This window comes from Parambassis ranga, chromosome 19 (genome assembly GCF_900634625.1).
Source record: "Parambassis ranga chromosome 19, fParRan2.1, whole genome shotgun sequence".
NCBI classification, from domain to species: Eukaryota; Metazoa; Chordata; class Actinopteri; family Ambassidae; genus Parambassis; species Parambassis ranga.
The window spans coordinates 17,421,908-17,447,657 of record NC_041039.1 but is presented as its reverse complement, the minus strand read 5'-3'; the positions used below and the strand labels follow the sequence as shown (position 1 = coordinate 17,447,657).

Below are 25,750 nucleotides of genomic sequence, written 5' to 3'. Positions count from 1 at the left end.
GGGTTTGACCTGGGCAAGATTAGGTCAAAGATGTCAACGCAAGGGAAACAGTACATCTAATCAGACAGGTAAAGTTACTCTACTTCAATATGGTGTCAAAATACACCAAACAATACTTTGTCCACTCTAACCCCACGAAACTGCTTAATACACACACATTTAAGACTCAATCTGCAACATCCATCCCTCCATCCATCCATCTTCTTTGTCCTGTAGTGGAGGGTCACGAGGGGCTGGAACCTATCCCAGCTATCTACAGGCAGGAGGCAGGGTTCACCCTGGACAGGTCACCAGTCCATCACCGGAACAAATTACGTGTGTAAATATATAATAAAGAAATTGGCCTATCAGCAGTAGCTGGTTTTGATACATTTTCAATAGGACTTCTTTCAATTGATGTTTAGTTTTTCCTACACAATATTCTCTGTCTCCTTTGAGACTCAAAATTTCCCATAGCTGACTGTATTTAAACACATCAGGGTAGGGTACAGAAAAAAGTCCAACCACAGCAGGAACGTAAGCACAAATTAAACAGCAGATCAAATTCAACTTGTGCAAAGACTAAATCTGATTATCTTCAACAGGTTTATCAGTCTCCTTAGAGACTGTCAAAAATTGCCGTTGCCGACTATATTTCAAGTCGTCAAGGCGGGGTATTGGGTAAAGTTTTCAACTAGCAATAATCGCGCCTCGGATAGACCTCATAGGCTACGATACTGCCACTGCGCAAAGCTAGTTTGGAACATGTACTGACGGGGTGCGTCTCCAATACGTGCACATCCCTCTCTTAGGGTGTTAACACTAAAGAATGGCTTTAGCGTGGTAGGCGGGACTTATGAGGTAGGTTGTACTTGTTTCAGTGGGTTTGACCTGGGCAAGATTAGATCAAAGATGTCAACGCAAGGGAAACAGTACATCTAATCAGACAGGTAAAGTTACTCTACTTCAATATGGTGTCAAAATACACCAAACAATACTTTGTCCACTCTAACCCCACGAAACTGCTTAATACACAAACATTTAAGACTCAAACTCCAACATCCATCCATCCATCTTCTTTGTCCTGTAGTAGAGGGTCATGAGGGGCTGGAACCTATCCCAGCTATCTACAGGCAGGAGGCAGGGTTCACCCTGGACAGGTCACCAGTCCATCACCGGAACAAATTACGTGTGTAAATATACAATAAAGAAATTGGCCTATCAGCAGTAGCTCGTTTTGATACATTTTCAATAGGACTTCTTTCAAGTGATGTTTAGTTTTTCCTACACAATATTCTCTGTCTCCTTTGAGACTCAAAATTTCCCATAGCTGACTGTATTTGAACACATCAGGGTAGGGTACAGAAAAAAGTCCAACCTACAGCAGGAACGTAAGCACAAATTAAACAGCAGATCAAACTCAACTTGTGCAAAGACTAAATCTGATTATCTTCAACAGGTTTATCAGTCTCCTTAGAGACTGTCAAAAATTGCCGTTGCCGACTATATTTCAAGTCGTCAAGGCGGGGTATTGGGTAAAGTTTTCAACTAGCAATAATCGCGCCTCGGATAGACCTCATAGGCTACGATACTGCCACTGCGCAAAGCTAGTTTGGAACATGTACTGACGGGGTGCGTCTCCAATACGTGCACATCCCTCTCTTAGGGTGTTAACACTAAAGAATGGCTTTAGCGTGGTAGGCGGGACTTATGAGGTAGGTTGTACTTGTTTCAGTGGGTTTGACCTGGGCAAGATTAGGTCAAAGATGTCAACGCAAGGGAAACAGTACATCTAATCAGACAGGTAAAGTTACTCTACTTCAATATGGTGTCAAAATACACCAAACAATACTTTGTCCACTCTAACCCCACGAAACTGCTTAATACACACACATTTAAGACTCAATCTGCAACATCCATCCCTCCATCCATCCATCTTCTTTGTCCTGTAGTGGAGGGTCACGAGGGGCTGGAACCTATCCCAGCTATCTACAGGCAGGAGGCAGGGTTCACCCTGGACAGGTCACCAGTCCATCACCGGAACAAATTACGTGTGTAAATATATAATAAAGAAATTGGCCTATCAGCAGTAGCTGGTTTTGATACATTTTCAATAGGACTTCTTTCAATTGATGTTTAGTTTTTCCTACACAATATTCTCTGTCTCCTTTGAGACTCAAAATTTCCCATAGCTGACTGTATTTAAACACATCAGGGTAGGGTACAGAAAAAAGTCCAACCACAGCAGGAACGTAAGCACAAATTAAACAGCAGATCAAATTCAACTTGTGCAAAGACTAAATCTGATTATCTTCAACAGGTTTATCAGTCTCCTTAGAGACTGTCAAAAATTGCCGTTGCCGACTATATTTCAAGTCGTCAAGGCGGGGTATTGGGTAAAGTTTTCAACTAGCAATAATCGCGCCTCGGATAGACCTCATAGGCTACGATACTGCCACTGCGCAAAGCTAGTTTGGAACATGTACTGACGGGGTGCGTCTCCAATACGTGCACATCCCTCTCTTAGGGTGTTAACACTAAAGAATGGCTTTAGCGTGGTAGGCGGGACTTATGAGGTAGGTTGTACTTGTTTCAGTGGGTTTGACCTGGGCAAGATTAGATCAAAGATGTCAACGCAAGGGAAACAGTACATCTAATCAGACAGGTAAAGTTACTCTACTTCAATATGGTGTCAAAATACACCAAACAATACTTTGTCCACTCTAACCCCACGAAACTGCTTAATACACAAACATTTAAGACTCAAACTCCAACATCCATCCATCCATCTTCTTTGTCTTGTAGTAGAGGGTCATGAGGGGCTGGAACCTATCCCAGCTATCTACAGGCAGGAGGCAGGGTTCACCCTGGACAGGTCACCAGTCCATCACCGGAACAAATTACGTGTGTAAATATACAATAAAGAAATTGGCCTATCAGCAGTAGCTCGTTTTGATACATTTTCAATAGGACTTCTTTCAAGTGATGTTTAGTTTTTCCTACACAATATTCTCTGTCTCCTTTGAGACTCAAAATTTCCCATAGCTGACTGTATTTGAACACATCAGGGTAGGGTACAGAAAAAAGTCCAACCACAGCAGGAACGTAAGCACAAATTAAACAGCAGATCAAATTCAACTTGTGCAAAGACTAAATCTGATTATCTTCAACAGGTTTATCAGTCTCCTTAGAGACTGTCAAAAATTGCCGTTGCCGACTATATTTCAAGTCGTCAAGGCGGGGTATTGGGTAAAGTTTTCAACTAGCAATAATCGCGCCTCGGATAGACCTCATAGGCTACGATACTGCCACTGCGCAAAGCTAGTTTGGAACATGTACTGACGGGGTGCGTCTCCAATACGTGCACATCCCTCTCTTAGGGTGTTAACACTAAAGAATGGCTTTAGCGTGGTAGGCGGGACTTATGAGGTAGGTTGTACTTGTTTCAGTGGGTTTGACCTGGGCAAGATTAGGTCAAAGATGTCAACGCAAGGGAAACAGTACATCTAATCAGACAGGTAAAGTTACTCTACTTCAATATGGTGTCAAAATACACCAAACAATACTTTGTCCACTCTAACCCCACGAAACTGCTTAATACACACACATTTAAGACTCAATCTGCAACATCCATCCCTCCATCCATCCATCTTCTTTGTCCTGTAGTGGAGGGTCACGAGGGGCTGGAACCTATCCCAGCTATCTACAGGCAGGAGGCAGGGTTCACCCTGGACAGGTCACCAGTCCATCACCGGAACAAATTACGTGTGTAAATATATAATAAAGAAATTGGCCTATCAGCAGTAGCTGGTTTTGATACATTTTCAATAGGACTTCTTTCAATTGATGTTTAGTTTTTCCTACACAATATTCTCTGTCTCCTTTGAGACTCAAAATTTCCCATAGCTGACTGTATTTAAACACATCAGGGTAGGGTACAGAAAAAAGTCCAACCACAGCAGGAACGTAAGCACAAATTAAACAGCAGATCAAATTCAACTTGTGCAAAGACTAAATCTGATTATCTTCAACAGGTTTATCAGTCTCCTTAGAGACTGTCAAAAATTGCCGTTGCCGACTATATTTCAAGTCGTCAAGGCGGGGTATTGGGTAAAGTTTTCAACTAGCAATAATCGCGCCTCGGATAGACCTCATAGGCTACGATACTGCCACTGCGCAAAGCTAGTTTGGAACATGTACTGACGGGGTGCGTCTCCAAAACGTGCACATCCCTCTCTTAGGGTGTTAACACTAAAGAATGGCTTTAGCGTGGTAGGCGGGACTTATGAGGTAGGTTGTACTTGTTTCAGTGGGTTTGACCTGGGCAAGATTAGATCAAAGATGTCAACGCAAGGGAAACAGTACATCTAATCAGACAGGTAAAGTTACTCTACTTCAATATGGTGTCAAAATACACCAAACAATACTTTGTCCACTCTAACCCCACGAAACTGCTTAATACACAAACATTTAAGACTCAAACTCCAACATCCATCCATCCATCTTCTTTGTCCTGTAGTAGAGGGTCATGAGGGGCTGGAACCTATCCCAGCTATCTACAGGCAGGAGGCAGGATTCACCCTGGACAGGTCACCAGTCCATCACCGGAACAAATTACGTGTGTAAATATACAATAAAGAAATTGGCCTATCAGCAGTAGCTCGTTTTGATACATTTTCAATAGGACTTCTTTCAAGTGATGTTTAGTTTTTCCTACACAATATTCTCTGTCTCCTTTGAGACTCAAAATTTCCCATAGCTGACTGTATTTGAACACATCAGGGTAGGGTACAGAAAAAAGTCCAACCACAGCAGGAACGTAAGCACAAATTAAACAGCAGATCAAATTCAACTTGTGCAAAGACTAAATCTGATTATCTTCAACAGGTTTATCAGTCTCCTTAGAGACTGTCAAAAATTGCCGTTGCCGACTATATTTCAAGTCGTCAAGGCGGGGTATTGGGTAAAGTTTTCAACTAGCAATAATCGCGCCTCGGATAGACCTCATAGACTACGATACTGCCACTGCGCAAAGCTAGTTTGGAACATGTACTGAAGGGGTGCGTCTCCAATATGTGCACATCCCTCTCTTAGGGTGTTAACACTAAAGAATGGCTTTAGCGTGGTAGGCGGGACTTATGAGGTAGGTTGTACTTGTTTCAGTGGGTTTGACCTGGGCAAGATTAGGTCAAAGATGTCAACGCAAGGGAAACAGTACATCTAATCAGACAGGTAAAGTTACTCTACTTCAATATGGTGTCAAAATACACCAAACAATACTTTGTCCACTCTAACCCCACGAAACTGCTTAATACACAAACATTTAAGACTCAAACTCCAACATCCATCCATCCATCTTCTTTGTCCTGTAGTAGAGGGTCATGAGGGGCTGGAACCTATCCCAGCTATCTACAGGCAGGAGGCAGGGTTCACCCTGGACAGGTCACCAGTCCATCACCGGAACAAATTACGTGTGTAAATATACAATAAAGAAATTGGCCTATCAGCAGTAGCTCGTTTTGATACATTTTCAATAGGACTTCTTTCAAGTGATGTTTAGTTTTTCCTACACAATATTCTCTGTCTCCTTTGAGACTCAAAATTTCCCATAGCTGACTGTATTTGAACACATCAGGGTAGGGTACAGAAAAAAGTCCAACCACAGCAGGAACGTAAGCACAAATTAAACAGCAGATCAAATTCAACTTGTGCAAAGACTAAATCTGATTATCTTCAACAGGTTTATCAGTCTCCTTAGAGACTGTCAAAAATTGCCGTTGCCGACTATATTTCAAGTCGTCAAGGCGGGGTATTGGGTAAAGTTTTCAACTAGCAATAATCGCGCCTCGGATAGACCTCATAGACTACGATACTGCCACTGCGCAAAGCTAGTTTGGAACATGTACTGAAGGGGTGCGTCTCCAATATGTGCACATCCCTCTCTTAGGGTGTTAACACTAAAGAATGGCTTTAGCGTGGTAGGCGGGACTTATGAGGTAGGTTGTACTTGTTTCAGTGGGTTTGACCTGGGCAAGATTAGGTCAAAGATGTCAACGCAAGGGAAACAGTACATCTAATCAGACAGGTAAAGTTACTCTACTTCAATATGGTGTCAAAATACACCAAACAATACTTTGTCCACTCTAACCCCACGAAACTGCTTAATACACAAACATTTAAGACTCAAACTCCAACATCCATCCATCCATCTTCTTTGTCCTGTAGTAGAGGGTCATGAGGGGCTGGAACCTATCCCAGCTATCTACAGGCAGGAGGCAGGGTTCACCCTGGACAGGTCACCAGTCCATCACCGGAACAAATTACGTGTGTAAATATACAATAAAGAAATTGGCCTATCAGCAGTAGCTCGTTTTGATACATTTTCAATAGGACTTCTTTCAAGTGATGTTTAGTTTTTCCTACACAATATTCTCTGTCTCCTTTGAGACTCAAAATTTCCCATAGCTGACTGTATTTGAACACATCAGGGTAGGGTACAGAAAAAAGTCCAACCACAGCAGGAACGTAAGCACAAATTAAACAGCAGATCAAATTCAACTTGTGCAAAGACTAAATCTGATTATCTTCAACAGGTTTATCAGTCTCCTTAGAGACTGTCAAAAATTGCCGTTGCCGACTATATTTCAAGTCGTCAAGGCGGGGTATTGGGTAAAGTTTTCAACTAGCAATAATCGCGCCTCGGATAGACCTCATAGGCTACGATACTGCCACTGCGCAAAGCTAGTTTGGAACATGTACTGACGGGGTGCGTCTCCAATACGTGCACATCCCTCTCTTAGGGTGTTAACACTAAAGAATGGCTTTAGCGTGGTAGGCGGGACTTATGAGGTAGGTTGTACTTGTTTCAGTGGGTTTGACCTGGGCAAGATTAGGTCAAAGATGTCAACGCAAGGGAAACAGTACATCTAATCAGACAGGTAAAGTTACTCTACTTCAATATGGTGTCAAAATACACCAAACAATACTTTGTCCACTCTAACCCCACAAAACTGCTTAATACACAAACATTTAAGACTCAAACTCCAACATCCATCCATCCATCTTCTTTGTCCTGTAGTAGAGGGTCATGAGGGGCTGGAACCTATCCCAGCTATCTACAGGCAGGAGGCAGGGTTCACCCTGGACAGGTCACCAGTCCATCACCGGAACAAATTACGTGTGTAAATATACAATAAAGAAATTGGCCTATCAGCAGTAGCTCGTTTTGATACATTTTCAATAGGACTTCTTTCAAGTGATGTTTAGTTTTTCCTACACAATATTCTCTGTCTCCTTTGAGACTCAAAATTTCCCATAGCTGACTGTATTTGAACACATCAGGGTAGGGTACAGAAAAAAGTCCAACCACAGCAGGAACGTAAGCACAAATTAAACAGCAGATCAAATTCAACTTGTGCAAAGACTAAATCTGATTATCTTCAACAGGTTTATCAGTCTCCTTAGAGACTGTCAAAAATTGCCGTTGCCGACTATATTTCAAGTCGTCAAGGTGGGGTATTGGGTAAAGTTTTCAACTAGCAATAATCGCGCCTCGGATAGACCTCATAGGCTACGATACTGCCACTGCGCAAAGCTAGTTTGGAACATGTACTGACGGGGTGCGTCTCCAATACGTGCACATCCCTCTCTTAGGGTGTTAACACTAAAGAATGGCTTTAGCGTGGTAGGCGGGACTTATGAGGTAGGTTGTACTTGTTTCAGTGGGTTTGACCTGGGCAAGATTAGGTCAAAGATGTCAACGCAAGGGAAACAGTACATCTAATCAGACAGGTAAAGTTACTCTACTTCAATATGGTGTCAAAATACACCAAACAATACTTTGTCCACTCTAACCCCACGAAACTGCTTAATACACACACATTTAAGACTCAATCTGCAACATCCATCCCTCCATCCATCCATCTTCTTTGTCCTGTAGTGGAGGGTCACGAGGGGCTGGAACCTATCCCAGCTATCTACAGGCAGGAGGCAGGGTTCACCCTGGACAGGTCACCAGTCCATCACCGGAACAAATTACGTGTGTAAATATATAATAAAGAAATTGGCCTATCAGCAGTAGCTGGTTTTGATACATTTTCAATAGGACTTCTTTCAATTGATGTTTAGTTTTTCCTACACAATATTCTCTGTCTCCTTTGAGACTCAAAATTTCCCATAGCTGACTGTATTTAAACACATCAGGGTAGGGTACAGAAAAAAGTCCAACCAAAGCAGGAACGTAAGCACAAATTAAACAGCAGATCAAATTTAACTTCTGCAAAGACTAAATCTGATTATCTTCAACAGGTTTATTAGTCTCCTTAGAGACTGTCAAAAACTGCCGTTGCCGACTATATTTCAAGTCGTCAAGGCGGGGTATTGGGTAAAGTTTTCAACTAGCAATAATCGCGCCTCGGATAGACCTCATAGGCTACGATACTGCCACTGCGCAAAGCTAGTTTGGAACATGTACTGACGGGGTGCGTCTCCAATACGTGCACATCCCTCTCTTAGGGTGTTAACACTAAAGAATGGCTTTAGCGTGGTAGGCGGGACTTATGAGGTAGGTTGTACTTGTTTCAGTGGGTTTGACCTGGGCAAGATTAGGTCAAAGATGTCAACGCAAGGGAAACAGTACATCTAATCAGACAGGTAAAGTTACTCTACTTCAATATGGTGTCAAAATACACCAAACAATACTTTGTCCACTCTAACCCCACGAAACTGCTTAATACACACACATTTAAGACTCAATCTGCAACATCCATCCCTCCATCCATCCATCTTCTTTGTCCTGTAGTGGAGGGTCACGAGGGGCTGGAACCTATCCCAGCTATCTACAGGCAGGAGGCAGGGTTCACCCTGGACAGGTCACCAGTCCATCACCGGAACAAATTACGTGTGTAAATATATAATAAAGAAATTGGCCTATCAGCAGTAGCTGGTTTTGATACATTTTCAATAGGACTTCTTTCAATTGATGTTTAGTTTTTCCTACACAATATTCTCTGTCTCCTTTGAGACTCAAAATTTCCCATAGCTGACTGTATTTAAACACATCAGGGTAGGGTACAGAAAAAAGTCCAACCACAGCAGGAACGTAAGCACAAATTAAACAGCAGATCAAATTCAACTTGTGCAAAGACTAAATCTGATTATCTTCAACAGGTTTATCAGTCTCCTTAGAGACTGTCAAAAATTGCCGTTGCCGACTATATTTCAAGTCGTCAAGGCGGGGTATTGGGTAAAGTTTTCAACTAGCAATAATCGCGCCTCGGATAGACCTCATAGGCTACGATACTGCCACTGCGCAGAGCTAGTTTGGAACATGTACTGACGGGGTGCGTCTCCAATACGTGCACATCCCTCTCTTAGGGTGTTAACACTAAAGAATGGCTTTAGCGTGGTAGGCGGGACTTATGAGGTAGGTTGTACTTGTTTCAGTGGGTTTGACCTGGGCAAGATTAGATCAAAGATGTCAACGCAAGGGAAACAGTACATCTAATCAGACAGGTAAAGTTACTCTACTTCAATATGGTGTCAAAATACACCAAACAATACTTTGTCCACTCTAACCCCACGAAACTGCTTAATACACAAACATTTAAGACTCAAACTCCAACATCCATCCATCCATCTTCTTTGTCCTGTAGTAGAGGGTCATGAGGGGCTGGAACCTATCCCAGCTATCTACAGGCAGGAGGCAGGATTCACCCTGGACAGGTCACCAGTCCATCACCGGAACAAATTACGTGTGTAAATATACAATAAAGAAATTGGCCTATCAGCAGTAGCTCGTTTTGATACATTTTCAATAGGACTTCTTTCAAGTGATGTTTAGTTTTTCCTACACAATATTCTCTGTCTCCTTTGAGACTCAAAATTTCCCATAGCTGACTGTATTTGAACACATCAGGGTAGGGTACAGAAAAAAGTCCAACCACAGCAGGAACGTAAGCACAAATTAAACAGCAGATCAAATTCAACTTGTGCAAAGACTAAATCTGATTATCTTCAACAGGTTTATCAGTCTCCTTAGAGACTGTCAAAAATTGCCGTTGCCGACTATATTTCAAGTCGTCAAGGCGGGGTATTGGGTAAAGTTTTCAACTAGCAATAATCGCGCCTCGGATAGACCTCATAGACTACGATACTGCCACTGCGCAAAGCTAGTTTGGAACATGTACTGAAGGGGTGCGTCTCCAATATGTGCACATCCCTCTCTTAGGGTGTTAACACTAAAGAATGGCTTTAGCGTGGTAGGCGGGACTTATGAGGTAGGTTGTACTTGTTTCAGTGGGTTTGACCTGGGCAAGATTAGGTCAAAGATGTCAACGCAAGGGAAACAGTACATCTAATCAGACAGGTAAAGTTACTCTACTTCAATATGGTGTCAAAATACACCAAACAATACTTTGTCCACTCTAACCCCACGAAACTGCTTAATACACACACATTTAAGACTCAATCTGCAACATCCATCCCTCCATCCATCCATCTTCTTTGTCCTGTAGTGGAGGGTCACGAGGGGCTGGAACCTATCCCAGCTATCTACAGGCAGGAGGCAGGGTTCACCCTGGACAGGTCACCAGTCCATCACCGGAACAAATTACGTGTGTAAATATATAATAAAGAAATTGGCCTATCAGCAGTAGCTGGTTTTGATACATTTTCAATAGGACTTCTTTCAATTGATGTTTAGTTTTTCCTACACAATATTCTCTGTCTCCTTTGAGACTCAAAATTTCCCATAGCTGACTGTATTTAAACACATCAGGGTAGGGTACAGAAAAAAGTCCAACCAAAGCAGGAACGTAAGCACAAATTAAACAGCAGATCAAATTTAACTTCTGCAAAGACTAAATCTGATTATCTTCAACAGGTTTATCAGTCTCCTTAGAGACTGTCAAAAACTGCCGTTGCCGACTATATTTCAAGTCGTCAAGGCGGGGTATTGGGTAAAGTTTTCAACTAGCAATAATCGCGCCTCGGATAGACCTCATAGGCTACGATACTGCCACTGCGCAAAGCTAGTTTGGAACATGTACTGACGGGGTGCGTCTCCAATACGTGCACATCCCTCTCTTAGGGTGTTAACACTAAAGAATGGCTTTAGCGTGGTAGGCGGGACTTATGAGGTAGGTTGTACTTGTTTCAGTGGGTTTGACCTGGGCAAGATTAGGTCAAAGATGTCAACGCAAGGGAAACAGTACATCTAATCAGACAGGTAAAGTTACTCTACTTCAATATGGTGTCAAAATACACCAAACAATACTTTGTCCACTCTAACCCCACGAAACTGCTTAATACACACACATTTAAGACTCAATCTGCAACATCCATCCCTCCATCCATCCATCTTCTTTGTCCTGTAGTGGAGGGTCACGAGGGGCTGGAACCTATCCCAGCTATCTACAGGCAGGAGGCAGGGTTCACCCTGGACAGGTCACCAGTCCATCACCGGAACAAATTACGTGTGTAAATATACAATAAAGAAATTGGCCTATCAGCAGTAGCTCGTTTTGATACATTTTCAATAGGACTTCTTTCAAGTGATGTTTAGTTTTTCCTACACAATATTCTCTGTCTCCTTTGAGACTCAAAATTTCCCATAGCTGACTGTATTTGAACACATCAGGGTAGGGTACAGAAAAAAGTCCAACCACAGCAGGAACGTAAGCACAAATTAAACAGCAGATCAAATTCAACTTGTGCAAAGACTAAATCTGATTATCTTCAACAGGTTTATCAGTCTCCTTAGAGACTGTCAAAAATTGCCGTTGCCGACTATATTTCAAGTCGTCAAGGCGGGGTATTGGGTAAAGTTTTCAACTAGCAATAACCGCGCCTCGGATAGACCTCATAGGCTACGATACTGCCACTGCGCAAAGCTAGTTTGGAACATGTACTGACGGGGTGCGTCTCCAAAACGTGCACATCCCTCTCTTAGGGTGTTAACACTAAAGAATGGCTTGGTAGGTTGTACTTGTTTCAGTGGGTTTATAACTACATAAGCCCATGACGGCAGCCAAGTTAGTGTAAGATTATGTTCTGCATTAGTGAGTATACATGGAGCACCTGGAACGAAAACAATTTCCCCCCGGGGATCAATAAAGTATTTCTGATTCTGATTCTGATTCTGATTATAATATATCATAATGTCTTCTTTTCTAATTTACTTACAAATGTCTAAAAGTCACAAGCAAGGGACGGCTGCACAATGGCACAAATTTAAACAAGGAAATAATACCAAAAATGTTTATTAATCAAATAAACATAACATTTCAAACACTGCATGCTTCAGTTCTCAACCCAACTGAACACTGAAGTTATATATTCAAGCTGCTTTTTTACATTTGGCCACCAGATGCCACCCAAGAGAACTCTGTTGAAAGCTTCAAGTAATGAACCATTTGATCATCACTACAAGTACTGAGGGGGTGTGGTCTGTATGATGTGCACACCCCTCTTGTAGGGGTTAACACTGCAGAATGGCTGGAATGGAAACCAGTTCTTGATGCCACTGTAACAGGCTACAGACACCATTAATCACTCTGAATACACATGGTGACAAAAACGATAATCATTAAATGTACTAAAATATGTCTGTGTAATACATAGCATGAGTAGTCAGTCAGTATATGTGGGTCTTAGTGTTCATGACTTCTGACAGCAACAAAGCAAACACAATAAGTTTTTTTCATAAAGATATCAGTCTGTTTAGAGGCTTTCAAGAATTGCCAATCAACAATCAACACATTTTATAACTATAGCTGGATAGGTGGGACTGGATGAGACTACAGATGTACAAGCAAGAAAGCTACTGAGGAGGGTAAGATTAGCTTTACTTGGATTTGGTGTGTATGTTTGTTACCATTAAAAAGAAAAAAAAACCTTTATCAGTCTCATTAGAGACTATTAAATATTGCATTTGCCAACAATACTTTAAGTCATTATGGCAGGGTACTGGGTGACGTTTTTAACTTGGGCAACTACAGCTGGACAAAAGTAGTGAGGGAGTTGTCTCTTATATGTGCTCTTTTTGGGTTTTAACATTTATTTATTTAACATGTATTCTTGATGCTGCAATCTATATTCCTGTGAATATAGATGTTGACATTAATGCTATTCATTACATTATATGTGATACAATACATGCTTTAAGGTGTGTTTATGTTGTCTATTAAATAATGTATTGTGAGAACTGAGGCTACTAAACCCAGACATGTCTAAATAATACATTAGATGTGACACTATCCATGAAATGTTGCATTAAATCAGAGCTGCCACAGCAAGCAGCCTCAAGATGATAGATGATGATACATTACTTGATGTTGACGTGGTTCACTTTTTTGTACTATGATCATATAGTGCCCCCTGCTGTTCAGGCAGCTAAAGTGCATCATAGTGAGGCTCTAACCACACAACATAATAAAATAAGAAGAAATGCAAACACCACCAGATATTCGAGATTTGTAGAGCCACACTAAACCCACTGATGTACCACGGTTTTATAATTATATTATTATTCAACATGTAAATCAGTCTCCTTAGAGACCGTCAAAAATTGCCGTTGCCGACTATATTTCAAGTCGTCAAGGCGGGGTATTGGGTAAAGTTTTCAACTAGCAATAATCGCGCCTCGGATAAACCTCATAGGCTACGATACTGCCACTGCGCAAAGCTGACGGGCTCCGTCCACTGCCAAGGGAGTCTCTGTCTTCGACATGCCTCTGTGTCAGGGTTGCAGCAGTGGGCGTGGTTTCGGCACAAAGTTTAACACAGTTATAATGAAATAAATAACTGACCATAAAGGACCAAGCTGACGTCCCACTGAAAAGGTTTATCACTGTCTCTTGTCTGCACACGTAGAAAAAAAGAATCAAATATAATGCAAAATACATCATTCAGCTACACATGTACAACCGATATTATGTTTAAAACATATATTCTTATTTTGGTGTAATTGTGTACAAACAGCGTGTTTTCTACATTCAATAAGCGGTGGACAAATATCTCAACACAAACCTAAGTAATTATTTATGTATTTATTTAGTAAAATAAGATATGTAGTTGTAACGGAAGTGACGCAATTTCCGGTACGTCTTTATTTACAGTCCCCTAGACACATTAAACTAGAAAGAACACATTTGTACCGCTTCGTTTGTAAATAAAAAGATAAAAAACAGTGAGAACGATGTAAAGAGTTAATAAAAACGACATGAATCGGTCTTAGTAATGTTATAATAGTTTTACACTGTCGTTGTACAGGTACTAGGGGTGGGCGAATCGATCTAAATATCGATAGTATCGATACCAAAGTTAGGATCAGTAATTACTCGATACTAGCGTGATGAGATCGATATTTCTGTGGAAGTTTCTCTTCTATACCTTCAGCAACTTTACTCGTATTTACTCGCGGTGCAAACAGCGCCCCTCTCTCACTCTGCTCAGTGCGCAGGCGCACTCCGCCCCTCCCCCTCCTTCTCCACTCTGCCGGAGCAAACGGAGCTCCTGATTGGCTGTAAAGTACAGCTAGCATCATGGAGATGGCAGAGAGGAAGAGGAGCGCTGTTTGGAGTTATTTCACAGCGACAGACGAGAAGAAGAAACTGCCACTGTGGAAACACAACTAATTTACACAAACATAAAGCAGCAGAGCCCAAAGACCTCGAGCTGCATAGTAAACGGAATGAGGAGGAAGAGGCAGATCCCCAAACATGAACCAGAGACAGTGGTCACTGACAAAGGCTTTACTGCAAAACACAGGTAGATGATTTAAAAAAAGTGAAGGTTTAGATCATCATATCACCAGCTGAAATAAATCTTGTTTTTCTCAAATTCCAACATATATCTAATAAAGTAATTATATAAGTTTATATAATGATATTTATTTCAGTATGATTAATATAATTATGCTTTGGTGATAACTGTTGAAGGATCTTTATTCTTCATATTTAGGCTACATGCAGGTAGGTGTTAAACTTTTATAAAAGAATCTTAGTCATGCTGTTTCACCTACATGATTCACAAAGAGCCATGGCTGTCACAAGGAGCATTGCTGACATGATTGTGAAGTTAACATTTCAAACTTATACAGTTCTGCACTTTTGTTTGCAGCTTGATTTACTTAACAAATGTTTCTAGTGTATTATTATTCTGCTAGTCACGATAATCTATTTAAAGGCAAAAAAAATAATTATTTATGATCATGAAATTTCAAAGTAAAAGTATCGGTGACACTGGCCCTGTATTTACTTGGTATCGGATCGATACTGAAATCTTCAGTATCGCCCACCCCTAACAGGTACCAACCTATCGTAAAAGCTTCGTAGTGCTGGCTTATTACGATTGAAAGTTAACTACTAAGGTTATTTTTACAGTACTTTCAGTCTCCTTAGAGACTGTCAAAAATTGCCATTGCCGACTATATTTCAAGTCGTCAAGGCGGGGTATTGGGTAAAGTTTTCAACTAGCAATAATCGCGCCTCGGATAGACCTCATGGGCTACGATACTGCCACTGCGCAAAGCTAACGTCACAACGTGCCTGAGAGGGGAGTCACTGACGTGTGCACATCCCTCTGCCAGGGTTACAAGACTGCAGCATGAAGGCAAACCAGCATCTACTGATGTTACTGCAAAGGCGATTGTTGGAGTAATTAAACACGTTTTCTTATATTAACTCACATTTACCAGGCAGATGTATGATTTCATGTTTTATAATTCTACTAAGTAGCTAAAACGGGATGAGACATTGAGAAGTCATAGCGAGAGACATAGTACATGTAATTAAGATTAAGAATTACTGTATTAATCCCTGTAGGGAAATTGGGTTATATTACCAGCAGCGTACATTAAAAAAACAACCAAAGTACAATAAATACAACATATAAAAAACACAGTTAATATAATAAATTGATGAGAACAAATCTGCTTCAGACTGGTTAAAGACTTGTTACACTTTATGTGAGTAGAAACGAGTAAACACCACAATCAGCAGAACTTTTATTGATGATGTAGTATTGTTATACATGTAAATCAGTCTCCTCAGAGACCGTCAAAAATTGCCATTGCCGACTATATTTCAAGTCGTCAAGGCGGGGTATTGGGTAAAGTTTTCAACTAGCAATAATCGCGCCTCGGATAAACCTCATAGGCTACGATACTGCCACTGCGCAAAGCTGACGTGAACTCAGAATGAGCAGGCGGGTCATTGTTTCACACACGCTTTTCAGTTATGGTGTTGCAGTGTTTTTTATTTTTTGTAAACCATGGACAGATGAGGTTAGCGCGACTATTCAAACTATATACTTAGTCAAAGCTACTGTTTTTATTGTAAATGGCTCGTCTTAATGTGAAGTTTTAACCTAGTTTACCCTGACGCAATGCATCATGGGAGCTCGCATAGTCTATTGTCACGTCCCTTCTTTCATTTTGAAGGTAGACGTACGTGTCACACTGTACACAATACATCAGGCAGGCGATTAAAGAAATGTTTGTGTCACCCTTTCGAAATAGTAATACAATATAAATCTAAAGCTAAGCTAAATGTAAATATTAGCCGACTTGTGTGACTGAATTTGTATTCGCCACTTCCTGCTAAGGAGAGCTCAGAGATGAATGTGGATAGACAAGTGCAGGATAAGCTGAGCGAACTGTGTTTGTATCCTATCGGAAAAAGCCTAAATAGGATGTAAATGTTTATATGTCCTTTCAATGAACAGCGTTGTGAAAAATACGCACTACTTCCGGTTTACGTTGGCTTCGACGCGTCTATGACACTGTGCCGCCACCAGATGTCACTGTAGACAAGGGTAAGCATGTTCTACTTTCAAAACAAGGCCTTATGTCTTTAAAAAATAACAAAACAGTCGACAATATTTTAGATGTTACAGTACAGAAACGCTCAAAATCATCTGAAAACTACAATAATAATATATCATTTTATATTAACAGCTTAAGACCAACGAAAATACATTTCTCTCACTTGCTCGCTCAATTGCCTGTTCCTGAGGAAGTCAAACTTTGTGGAAGAAAACAAAATATAACTACGCTCCAGGTGTCCAAAGCACGAATGAATAAACGGCGCTCAGGGTAAAGTAATATCCATCTGGTCAGTCAGGTCCCTCCAAGTCATGCTGGCCTGTAACTTTACAGTGCATTTAATGAAAAATGGCCGACCGGAAATTGATTAAAACTGGGCTTATCGTATTTTACTATATGTGTAATGGATTACCTTTCATAACATTGCCTTGAACAAATTCTACATTTGCAGGAGCCCATTAATTTACAGCGAGCCTGAGACGAGTTTAGCCTGTCAGCTCTGTAAGCATGTGGCTTTGAATATTTAATGTCCCTCAGAAAGCTTTAGTGGAGCTGGATCACTGTTAGGATCCGAGACTTACAGGTTTACCAATTATTTGCTAAAATACTGGCTCCATGTTTATCTTTTCGTTTGGATATATGACACTTGTCTGAAGGTTACTTTACGTTATAGAGACAAACAGGCTGTTAACAAGCACAGTCTTAAGTAAAGATGTAAAGTACACAAAAACCAAAGCAGAACTTCACTCAGGCTTGGGATTGACAATATGATTATGAGTATGGATTTAGGGATTAACTATTACTGGTTTAATGGAGGGCTTATTTTATGAACTGAAGAGGAAAACAATAACTCGGCAGCAGAGGGATAGACCATTCATTATTTTGAAATTAAGCCAAATTTATCAGTTGTAAAATCCCTTAAGAAAAGCCAGCCACCATGAGAAAGGATGCAAAAAAACGAGTCTCATGCTGTTTGTGTATTTTGATCCGGTCATAAGCCTGTAGTGCTGGGTATGTACTTTGCACAGTGTGTGCATGACACTAACAGTAATTTCACTATGTGGATATTAGAAGGCTTTTTCACTTGTTGTGAAGCTTCAGAGGGATAATGCAGGTGCTTTTGGGTGCTCAGCAGATAAGCAATGGCGTGCCAGGTGTTAAAGCTGCCTGGGCTGACACATTAGACAGGGATTTGCTCCTGCCAGAATGTCAGGCCAATGAGGCTCAAAGAGGTATAGGCTTGGATCACTGTCAGGGACAGGTAAGTACGCAGATAAGGGGATTACACCGTGTTTGCGCCAAGTAATCTCAAATGAATGCTGCCAACCTCTGTTTCATCCTCACCTGGAAAAACCCACATTCCTCTCTCTTCTCACCCCAAGAAACACATCACACATACAAAGTTCAATTCACAAGACGATCCTTTTAACCTGGCTCGAGGACACAGTCGGTTGTGGTCATTTAACAACTTGTGAGTAATAATCTCCTGTAAGTCTCAGAGGCAGCTGATTGCTTTTTGTATTAGTGTCTGTGTTATCACCAGCTCTGCTCCGTCAGGTGATGTGTGGGCTTTATAATCACCTGGGCCGTGCTACAAATGTGATCTGGTGTGGTCCTCTTCGCTTACAAGGCTTAAACATGACCTGTTGAACAAATAAGACTGTGAGTGTAGCTGAAAGTCCCTTTGGAACATGGTTTTCCCCCGCTGGTAGAGACAGACTGATGAAAATAGAGTGTAACAGATGGCTTAGCTGTTTCCACCATTCAGCACAGGCTGCTGGGCTGCCCACATAATACCATGCCATCCAAACAGGGCTCAGTGGGCAGCCTATAGTCTTCAACATGCTGAGAGCTATTTTCCCCTCTGGACCATCAATCACAGAGCTCATAAATGAAACGGGGGAGAAGAAATCAATGTCACACTCAAATCATGACCTACTCTATCTTAAAACATGTGGAGCAGCTCATACCAGTCTAAGTGTTTTGGTTCGGGGAAATGAAAGCTTGTCAGTTAAATCCATGGACTGTGTATATGTGCCAACTAGGCTGCTCCAGCTCTCTCCCTATAATCACATGTTTAGAGACCTCGTCAAGGACACACATCCTCTTAAGAGTTTCTGATCAGTGACTCAATAGAAAATGGATGGCAAGTATTTTGTTTATTCACTCAGGACCCACTCAGGAGTGTCGCTGGGTGCACTGAGGCCGTTGTGTAATCTGGTGGACATCACATCAGCCCTGTTAAGGACATTTATTGATGCTGAAAGTCCCTCTGTTCCCTCTCAGAGTGGGGCCACCTGGACAATACAGGATGAGCTGAGCGAACTGTGATTAGATTGTGTTATGAGCAGAGAGAGGAAAACAATGACATTTTTCTTGGGTAAAATGACAGCTCTGCCAGTGCAGGAGGACATCTGATAAGAGAAGACAAATGTCGCTCACTGTGCCTTTTAGACTCGGCCAAAACTTCAAGGTCAGACACACACACTCAGTGTTTTAGCATCCATTGGTCACACAGCTATAATATACCTTTAACTTTAAACATCGACATCCTAATTCAATGGTTCTTCGTCTCTGCCACACATGCACGCAGACACACACATGCACATGCTTGCAGACTGTTCACAGCATCCCACACACTGCTGCCACCCTGCTATTCCCAGCTTGTGGTTATTCCCAGACTGAGTCAGAACGGCACCATAAGCCAGTCTGTCCGTTTTATGCCAAACCTGATGTCTCCTTGTCGCACATGTCTCCTCCAAGGATGTGAGCTGTGCATACAGTAACCATAGCTCAGTTACTCACACCCCCCTCCCTCTGTAATTACTTATAAGTCATATTGACAGCTGGAGGTGCACTTTCCTCGGTCAGGAAGGCATTCATTTCGATGTGTTGCCTCTGCTTTAAATAACCTTTCTCCTGCCTCCCTATTGAGCCTTACTTCACACATTCATCGTTCACCATCATGACAAGTTCCTGTGTCTGTGAACTACTCCATCTGTTGTTAGAACTGCCACTATGGTGTATCTGGCAACCCTTACGTGTGATACGATTAATAGAAATACCATACATACATACTGACAATACAGTTACATATCTGGGGCGCAGGGGTGTAATCATCATAACACCTCCTGAGAGCAAACACAACGTATTCCTGCTTTAGATTAATGTTAGGATTCATGTTAATCAGACAATAATGGATGGACTTGTGTTAGCAGACAGCAGCTAACTAGTTATCTAACAGAGCCAGGCAGCGCACCGGCATCATGATTCAGGCACATTATTTATAAAAAAAAAAACACTGCGTGCAGCGTGACACCTTCAGAGCCTGAACTTCCATCAGTCCAGCACAGTTAGATGAATACAACTGTGTTCATAAAATGTAATGAGTAACACACATTGTAGAAATGTAGTGGAGTAGAAGGTGCAGATAATAGCTGTATAAAGTATGCACTATTATTATTTTTACTTAAAGGTAGGAGATTTCATTCTGATGCACTTTGTGTTAAATTAGTGTAACTTCTCTTTACAATCCGATAGCAACCGATTAGTTCGGCAGTTTCTCATTAAAACGAAGAATATGAATCATCTGAAGCTATAAAACATAAAAACATCAGCCAATCCTCCGGGTGGACCCTGTAGGAGTATTGGCTGGTTGTCACTCCCTTCCTGCTCTGTGCACCAGAGAGGTACGTGCATGATGGCCGAAGGCACAGACCGCAGCTCGTCTTCAGGTGATGGCGTCCATGTGATTGGAGGCGTGGCTTCAGGGTGAGCTCCGAGAGAAAGGGGCGTGTGTTTACTTTAAATCTGGCTGACTCTCACTGAGTTTTAAAATCTCCTCCCTACCGTTAAGTGTAAATACATAAAAATTGACTTAAATACAGTACCAAAGTACAAATACTTACTTTCCACCACTGTTTAAATGAATGCTTGTATGACAGCCAAGGCCGTCTGCTACACATGACTGAACACTGTGGAAGGCTTATGTTTATTAGAGAGGAATACGCTGCCTGTGCCAATTATATCAATGAAAGAAACACATGCATTTGTATCACAAAATCCAATATGAACCTCACCTCAGTGCCACACATACACTACACATACACTACACATACACTACGTATACTGTACTATCAGTGTTGTTTCTATCTGTCTGTTGCTACATTACACTGAAACAGTAAAATGCACCAAGATACACAGCAGTGCAGAACAATGAAGTCCAGTATATTGTAACAATTATTTTATTGTTTAATGTGCAAATGTAAATACACTGATGACAACACTCTCATTGTTGTGTAATACAGTAAAAATGCTGTTTTAATATTCAAATGGGACATTACAACAAATATAATATGTAACAATATAATATGTATGAAACACATAATGTGAATTGATAGACATTCTATGGATATAACTGCATTATATGAAGTATGAATATTTATTTAAAATATTTATTTTTTGCAGATTTAAAGTGTAACACTTTAATTATGCTGTTAAACAATACACACTGTGGCCAACAGAGGGCAGTCTGTCCACACGGCGAACAGCTTTTTGAACTATGAACCTTGAATGTGATATGACCACTACATCATTATGGACAGCTGAAATGCTGTGTCATAAATTAGGTTGTATAATACGTTGATAGTCAAACATTTTACTGTCTGGACCCCGCTGAGGGACACTGTATGACGAATGGTTCTGTTTGACACCAGCATGATAACAGATCATCACTATTCAAGCAACATAAAGGCGAGCGGCGGGAAGGTATAGGCGCATTGATCAAAATGTCATCACATTCAGGCTATCTGCTGTAACAAAGTGAACTTCTATTCCAGTTTAGTGAATGTGGAGAGCCTTGACTTGGCCTTTTCCTTATACGACTGAGATCCCCTGGGCTAGCATGTTCTCAGACTCAGCAGCCTCATTACTCTTTAGACAAACAGATTTAGACATATTGAACTCAGACCCAAAACAACCCTGCTCTGCCCCGCCACTTTCCACTCTCCCAGCTCTATGTGTGATTGGAGTGTGTTTGTCTCCCTCGCTCTGTCTCCGGGTGTCTGTTTGCCTGACACTTGTCTGGCTTGGCCTACTTTCTTCTTGATCTCATCAGTCAATGTGAGGACCTGTGAAGGCCATCTCCCCATCTTGCTCAGTGAATCTCTGCCAGCTCTGTGCCTGTGTCAGCAGTTAGGGACTGACTCACACCCACGCAGTCTCCAGCTTTTGCTCCTCCAGGGCCCACTGGGCAAAGGCAAGCACAGCTCCCTCGTTCAACAGACAGCCTCATTTGCATGCCTATAAATCACTTAAGAAACTGACACCCAGCCACGCAACACGGCATGACACGGCGTCACAAAACTTAGCGTGCCAAATTGCAGTGTTATGCGATATTAGGGCCCCGAGGCAAAAAAATAAGCTATTCACATAAGCTCTTGGGCAGTGATTGATCCAATCAAGCTTGAGTAGCACTTAAACACATATGGCACATATCTAAAATCAATGCCGCCCTTAACCCCCTCGCATCACGAGCGTGTCAAGCATGTGTGAAGCCCTGGATAAAAGGAGCAACACATATGGCTGATTTAAAGGTCCTTACATATTCACGGGGTAATGAGTGATTGTTGCACTTTCTGAAAGTTCGCTAGATTGGAGAGCTACAAAATTATACTTCTTGTGATTAACGATTCAGCAGCCAAGGTACAGCGGGCACACCAATAATTTGTGTTATAATGACTACTAATGCAGCCCTTGTAAGGACATAGTCAAATGAGGCTGGAAGAAATATAAATAAATGAGGAGTGGTTTTTGAAAACAGGCAGTGTCCCCGGATTCACTCTCTCTCTGCATTAATCTGAGCTCATTTGTATGGAATACCAGACGTTTTTATTTTCTTGTTTGTTTAACAGGGAGAGTGCAATTAACATCATTACATTCAGGCACTTAAAATATAAGAGATGTGCTGCGCGTTGGGTCTGTAGTGACAGCTAATTTACAATTACTGTCAGCTTGGTTTAAAGTAGTCGCTGACGGTGAGACTTCTGCTGACACCCCGGTGGAAACTTGTTGGATGAGGATCAACAAATAACAACAAGCCGTGCATCTTCTCTCTCTGGAAAACTGACAGACCTCCACGTCAACAGAAGCTGTCCACAGGGACGTCCTGAGTGAACTGAATGACACGTTTCTGGATAGACACTTCATACTTCTGACTGTGGAGTGGATTTTTTGTGAGCACCTGCTCAGAGCTGTTGTTCACATTTACACATGATGCTGTGTACCCAGAATTCCATCCGCCCCGGGTACGGTGACTTGGCTCTACGGGGCATTTCCGCACATGGATCACTGTGACATGATTAGGGAAAGCACATGTTGAGCTAATAACACCAACAATGGCTGCATTCCATATTGTTGCATCAGCTTCCTGGTATTGAACCAGCACAGGCGCTTTAACTCTGCACAAACTGTTCGCACAAGTCTGAGAGCAGAGAAAAGTCCTTATTGTGTTGTTTTGGTGCCAAAGGTCTGAACAACATTCAGTAAAATCAATATATTTGTAGATAAAACAGAAAATTACTTTGGCCAACTGGGTGCCCTTTAAATAAAAATAAAATAAAACTATTAACCCCTCGACCCCACACACCTGGTAAATGTGCTCCTATAAATCCATATGGGGATTTTTCTGGGAGAGGAAATGTAAGCGGTGACTTGACAGAATTATGTAACTGAGTATATATATATTTATAAACTGTGTTAAGCTAAAAGCATTAATTTGATATTCAAGCTTTTCTGAATATTATATTAAAGCTGGAACCGCCCCCCCCACACCGACTGACGGATCCGGACCACACCGCGCATCGCTCCCCTCCGCCCGCAGAAATATTCTGGTGCGTCGGCGAACAGACGACACACAACTGGTCCTTCCTCCTCACAAGACTCACAACTTCCCGCGTGTCACACACAGCGGCTGGGAATGTGTGTGTGTGTGTGGGGGGGTTACTTCCTCTCTCTGTTCCCGGTCGCGTTCGATCCTCTTCAGTGCGCGCGTCTCTCTCTCTCTCTCTCCCCTCCCCTCCCTCCCTCTCTCTCCCCTCCTCTCTGTGTCTCTCTCTCTCCCCCTCCCCTCCCTCCCTCTCTCTCCCCTCCTCTCTCTCTCTCTCTCCCTCTCTCCCCTCCTCTCTCTCTCTCCCCCTCCTCCTCCCCTCCTCTCTCCCTCTCTCTCTCTCTCCCCCCTCCCCTCTCTCTCCCTCTCTCCCCTCCTCTCTCTCTCTCCTCCCATCCATCCCTCCCCTCCTCCCTCGGTACAACCTCCCGGTTTTCAAACGACATGACAGTCGAGGCGAACGTGTGAGCGCATCCCACAGGTGTGTTGCTGCCAACTGAGCCGCTGCTCCTGGAGACACACACACACACACACACACACACCTGGAGAGGACCATGTGACTCGGCACCTGGGCGTGGAGAAAGTCCTGATAATCCAAGCAGAGACTCTTTTGTTGAGGAGTTGTCCGTGTCGCCTGTTAACGGGGCTTCGGTCAGTATCCCGGCTTTGTGACGGAATAGTGCCTTTTCCTGAGCCTCCTCCTCCTCACAGGACGCGTGAGGAGAGTAACATGTGAACTTGCTCACGGACGCTTTTCTTTTTTAAACCATCTCATCAGGGGGTTCTTCTGTTCGGACTGTTCGACTCTCTTCGCTGCTTTTTCCTTCCAAGGTGAGTTCCGTGGGGGGAGCAGAAGCTGGAGCAGGGGCTGGGGGTCTGGGACTGTTTAGGATCCATTTCAGAGCGCGGTGAATAAGAATACCAAGTTTGGATAGCCCATTACACGCCCTGCTGAGACGGCACGGGTGCGTAAAGCGTGCCCGCCGCGGCGGCCGTAAAATAAAAATACGCCGCAGACGAAACAGGACGGATGATCAGACGCTGAGACACTTCTCGTCCTTCACGGTGCTGGGCTGTTTGTTGTGAATGGTGAGAAGCCTTCAGGTCCCTCATGACTGCCTGCGTGCAAACTTGTCCTGCTGTTCTCAGACTCAACAGCTGATTGTTTGTAGCAAGAAAAAAAGCCTGAAGACATGCTCGCTGCTTCCTTTCTTTCCTTCCTTCCTTCTTTCTTTCCTTCTTTCTTTCTTTCTTTCTTTCTTTCCTTCATTCTCTTTTCTTAAAAGCAACATTTCATAACAGGCTAACAGCATCTGCGCGCTCACTTCACAAGGAAGCGTCTGTCTCGTCTGTCCCCCTTTTTACACAGGCAGCCTCAGAGAGACATGTGCATGTGAACTGTGTCCCTCACCTCTGGACAGTGGGCTGTACATCAGCATCTGAGAGGGCAGAAGTGAGCATCCTGTTTGTTTGTATTTTTTCCTCCCCCTCTCTCTCCCTCTCTCTCTCCCCCCTCTCTCTCCCTGTCTTGTCTCTCATGTGGAGAACAAGGAGACAGAAGCTCTATTCATGTCCCCCGTTGAAGCTCCTGTGCAATGCTGTCAGTCTGTGTCTCCCGGTCCCTGGCGCAGCCCCCAGCAGACCACTGTACTGCCTTGTTGCCTTTTCTAAATCAGCCTTTTATCTTATTTTTTGTAAACAGACCTACTGTATGTAAAGATGCTCCAATCTCCGGGGGGATTATTCCCATTAAATAACATTATACAGTCTGGTGGTAAGGAGTGGATTAGTGTGGGAAGGTGGGGGTTACGTGAAGGCAGGAAAAGAGGCTGCTGGTGGTACTGGTGTTGGCTGGAAAAGGGGTTAGAGCAAGGGGGTCAGCCTCCAGTCTCCGGATAGATGCCATCTGCTCACATGGACACACACAAGCATTTGAAAACCAAGCTGCTCCCCTCGTCCTTCCCCTCTGCCCAGCACCTCTCTTTCTTCCCGCTCTCTGCCCCACAATGCTTCATTCAGTGTTTATCTCGTCTACTCTGAATAAATAGAGACACCTTATC

At 42.5% G+C, this 25,750-nt stretch overlaps 1 protein-coding gene and 17 non-coding genes across 21 annotated transcripts in view; 1 reads left to right on the top strand and 17 right to left on the bottom strand.

Moving 5' to 3' along the window:
- Positions 1-593: 593 nt before the first annotated feature.
- On the bottom strand, positions 594-734 carry LOC114452742 (U4 spliceosomal RNA). Its single transcript, XR_003672317.1, has one exon. It is a non-coding gene; the product is annotated as a U4 spliceosomal RNA (small nuclear RNA).
- Positions 735-1,447: 713 nt separating this feature from the next.
- On the bottom strand, positions 1,448-1,588 carry LOC114452741 (U4 spliceosomal RNA). Its single transcript, XR_003672316.1, has one exon. It is a non-coding gene; the product is annotated as a U4 spliceosomal RNA (small nuclear RNA).
- A 720-nt stretch (positions 1,589-2,308) lies between these two features.
- LOC114452740 (U4 spliceosomal RNA) lies at positions 2,309-2,449 on the bottom strand. Its single transcript, XR_003672315.1, has one exon. It is a non-coding gene; the product is annotated as a U4 spliceosomal RNA (small nuclear RNA).
- A 712-nt stretch (positions 2,450-3,161) lies between these two features.
- LOC114452739 (U4 spliceosomal RNA) lies at positions 3,162-3,302 on the bottom strand. Its single transcript, XR_003672314.1, has one exon. It is a non-coding gene; the product is annotated as a U4 spliceosomal RNA (small nuclear RNA).
- Positions 3,303-4,022: 720 nt separating this feature from the next.
- Positions 4,023-4,163, bottom strand: LOC114452784 (U4 spliceosomal RNA). The gene has a single exon (XR_003672361.1). It is a non-coding gene; the product is annotated as a U4 spliceosomal RNA (small nuclear RNA).
- Positions 4,164-4,875: 712 nt separating this feature from the next.
- LOC114452762 (U4 spliceosomal RNA) lies at positions 4,876-5,016 on the bottom strand. Its single transcript, XR_003672340.1, has one exon. It is a non-coding gene; the product is annotated as a U4 spliceosomal RNA (small nuclear RNA).
- A 712-nt stretch (positions 5,017-5,728) lies between these two features.
- Positions 5,729-5,869, bottom strand: LOC114452759 (U4 spliceosomal RNA). The gene has a single exon (XR_003672338.1). It is a non-coding gene; the product is annotated as a U4 spliceosomal RNA (small nuclear RNA).
- Positions 5,870-6,581: 712 nt separating this feature from the next.
- On the bottom strand, positions 6,582-6,722 carry LOC114452773 (U4 spliceosomal RNA). Its single transcript, XR_003672350.1, has one exon. It is a non-coding gene; the product is annotated as a U4 spliceosomal RNA (small nuclear RNA).
- A 712-nt stretch (positions 6,723-7,434) lies between these two features.
- On the bottom strand, positions 7,435-7,575 carry LOC114452768 (U4 spliceosomal RNA). The gene has a single exon (XR_003672345.1). It is a non-coding gene; the product is annotated as a U4 spliceosomal RNA (small nuclear RNA).
- A 720-nt stretch (positions 7,576-8,295) lies between these two features.
- Positions 8,296-8,436, bottom strand: LOC114452770 (U4 spliceosomal RNA). Its single transcript, XR_003672347.1, has one exon. It is a non-coding gene; the product is annotated as a U4 spliceosomal RNA (small nuclear RNA).
- Positions 8,437-9,156: 720 nt separating this feature from the next.
- LOC114452765 (U4 spliceosomal RNA) lies at positions 9,157-9,297 on the bottom strand. Its single transcript, XR_003672343.1, has one exon. It is a non-coding gene; the product is annotated as a U4 spliceosomal RNA (small nuclear RNA).
- Positions 9,298-10,009: 712 nt separating this feature from the next.
- On the bottom strand, positions 10,010-10,150 carry LOC114452758 (U4 spliceosomal RNA). Its single transcript, XR_003672336.1, has one exon. It is a non-coding gene; the product is annotated as a U4 spliceosomal RNA (small nuclear RNA).
- A 720-nt stretch (positions 10,151-10,870) lies between these two features.
- Positions 10,871-11,011, bottom strand: LOC114452772 (U4 spliceosomal RNA). Its single transcript, XR_003672349.1, has one exon. It is a non-coding gene; the product is annotated as a U4 spliceosomal RNA (small nuclear RNA).
- A 720-nt stretch (positions 11,012-11,731) lies between these two features.
- Positions 11,732-11,872, bottom strand: LOC114452756 (U4 spliceosomal RNA). Its single transcript, XR_003672334.1, has one exon. It is a non-coding gene; the product is annotated as a U4 spliceosomal RNA (small nuclear RNA).
- A 1,652-nt stretch (positions 11,873-13,524) lies between these two features.
- On the bottom strand, positions 13,525-13,665 carry LOC114452749 (U4 spliceosomal RNA). The gene has a single exon (XR_003672326.1). It is a non-coding gene; the product is annotated as a U4 spliceosomal RNA (small nuclear RNA).
- Positions 13,666-15,371: 1,706 nt separating this feature from the next.
- On the bottom strand, positions 15,372-15,512 carry LOC114452761 (U4 spliceosomal RNA). The gene has a single exon (XR_003672339.1). It is a non-coding gene; the product is annotated as a U4 spliceosomal RNA (small nuclear RNA).
- A 510-nt stretch (positions 15,513-16,022) lies between these two features.
- Positions 16,023-16,163, bottom strand: LOC114452754 (U4 spliceosomal RNA). Its single transcript, XR_003672332.1, has one exon. It is a non-coding gene; the product is annotated as a U4 spliceosomal RNA (small nuclear RNA).
- A 7,978-nt stretch (positions 16,164-24,141) lies between these two features.
- The window catches only part of plxnb2b (plexin b2b), a 108,505-nt gene continuing 106,896 nt past the window's right edge, over positions 24,142-25,750 (top strand). For all 4 annotated transcript variants that reach the window (XM_028429893.1, XM_028429891.1, XM_028429894.1 and 1 more), the window contains exon 1: positions 24,142-24,521. The gene's annotated coding sequence lies outside the window, so the exon portion shown is untranslated. The remainder of the gene's footprint in view (positions 24,522-25,750) is intronic.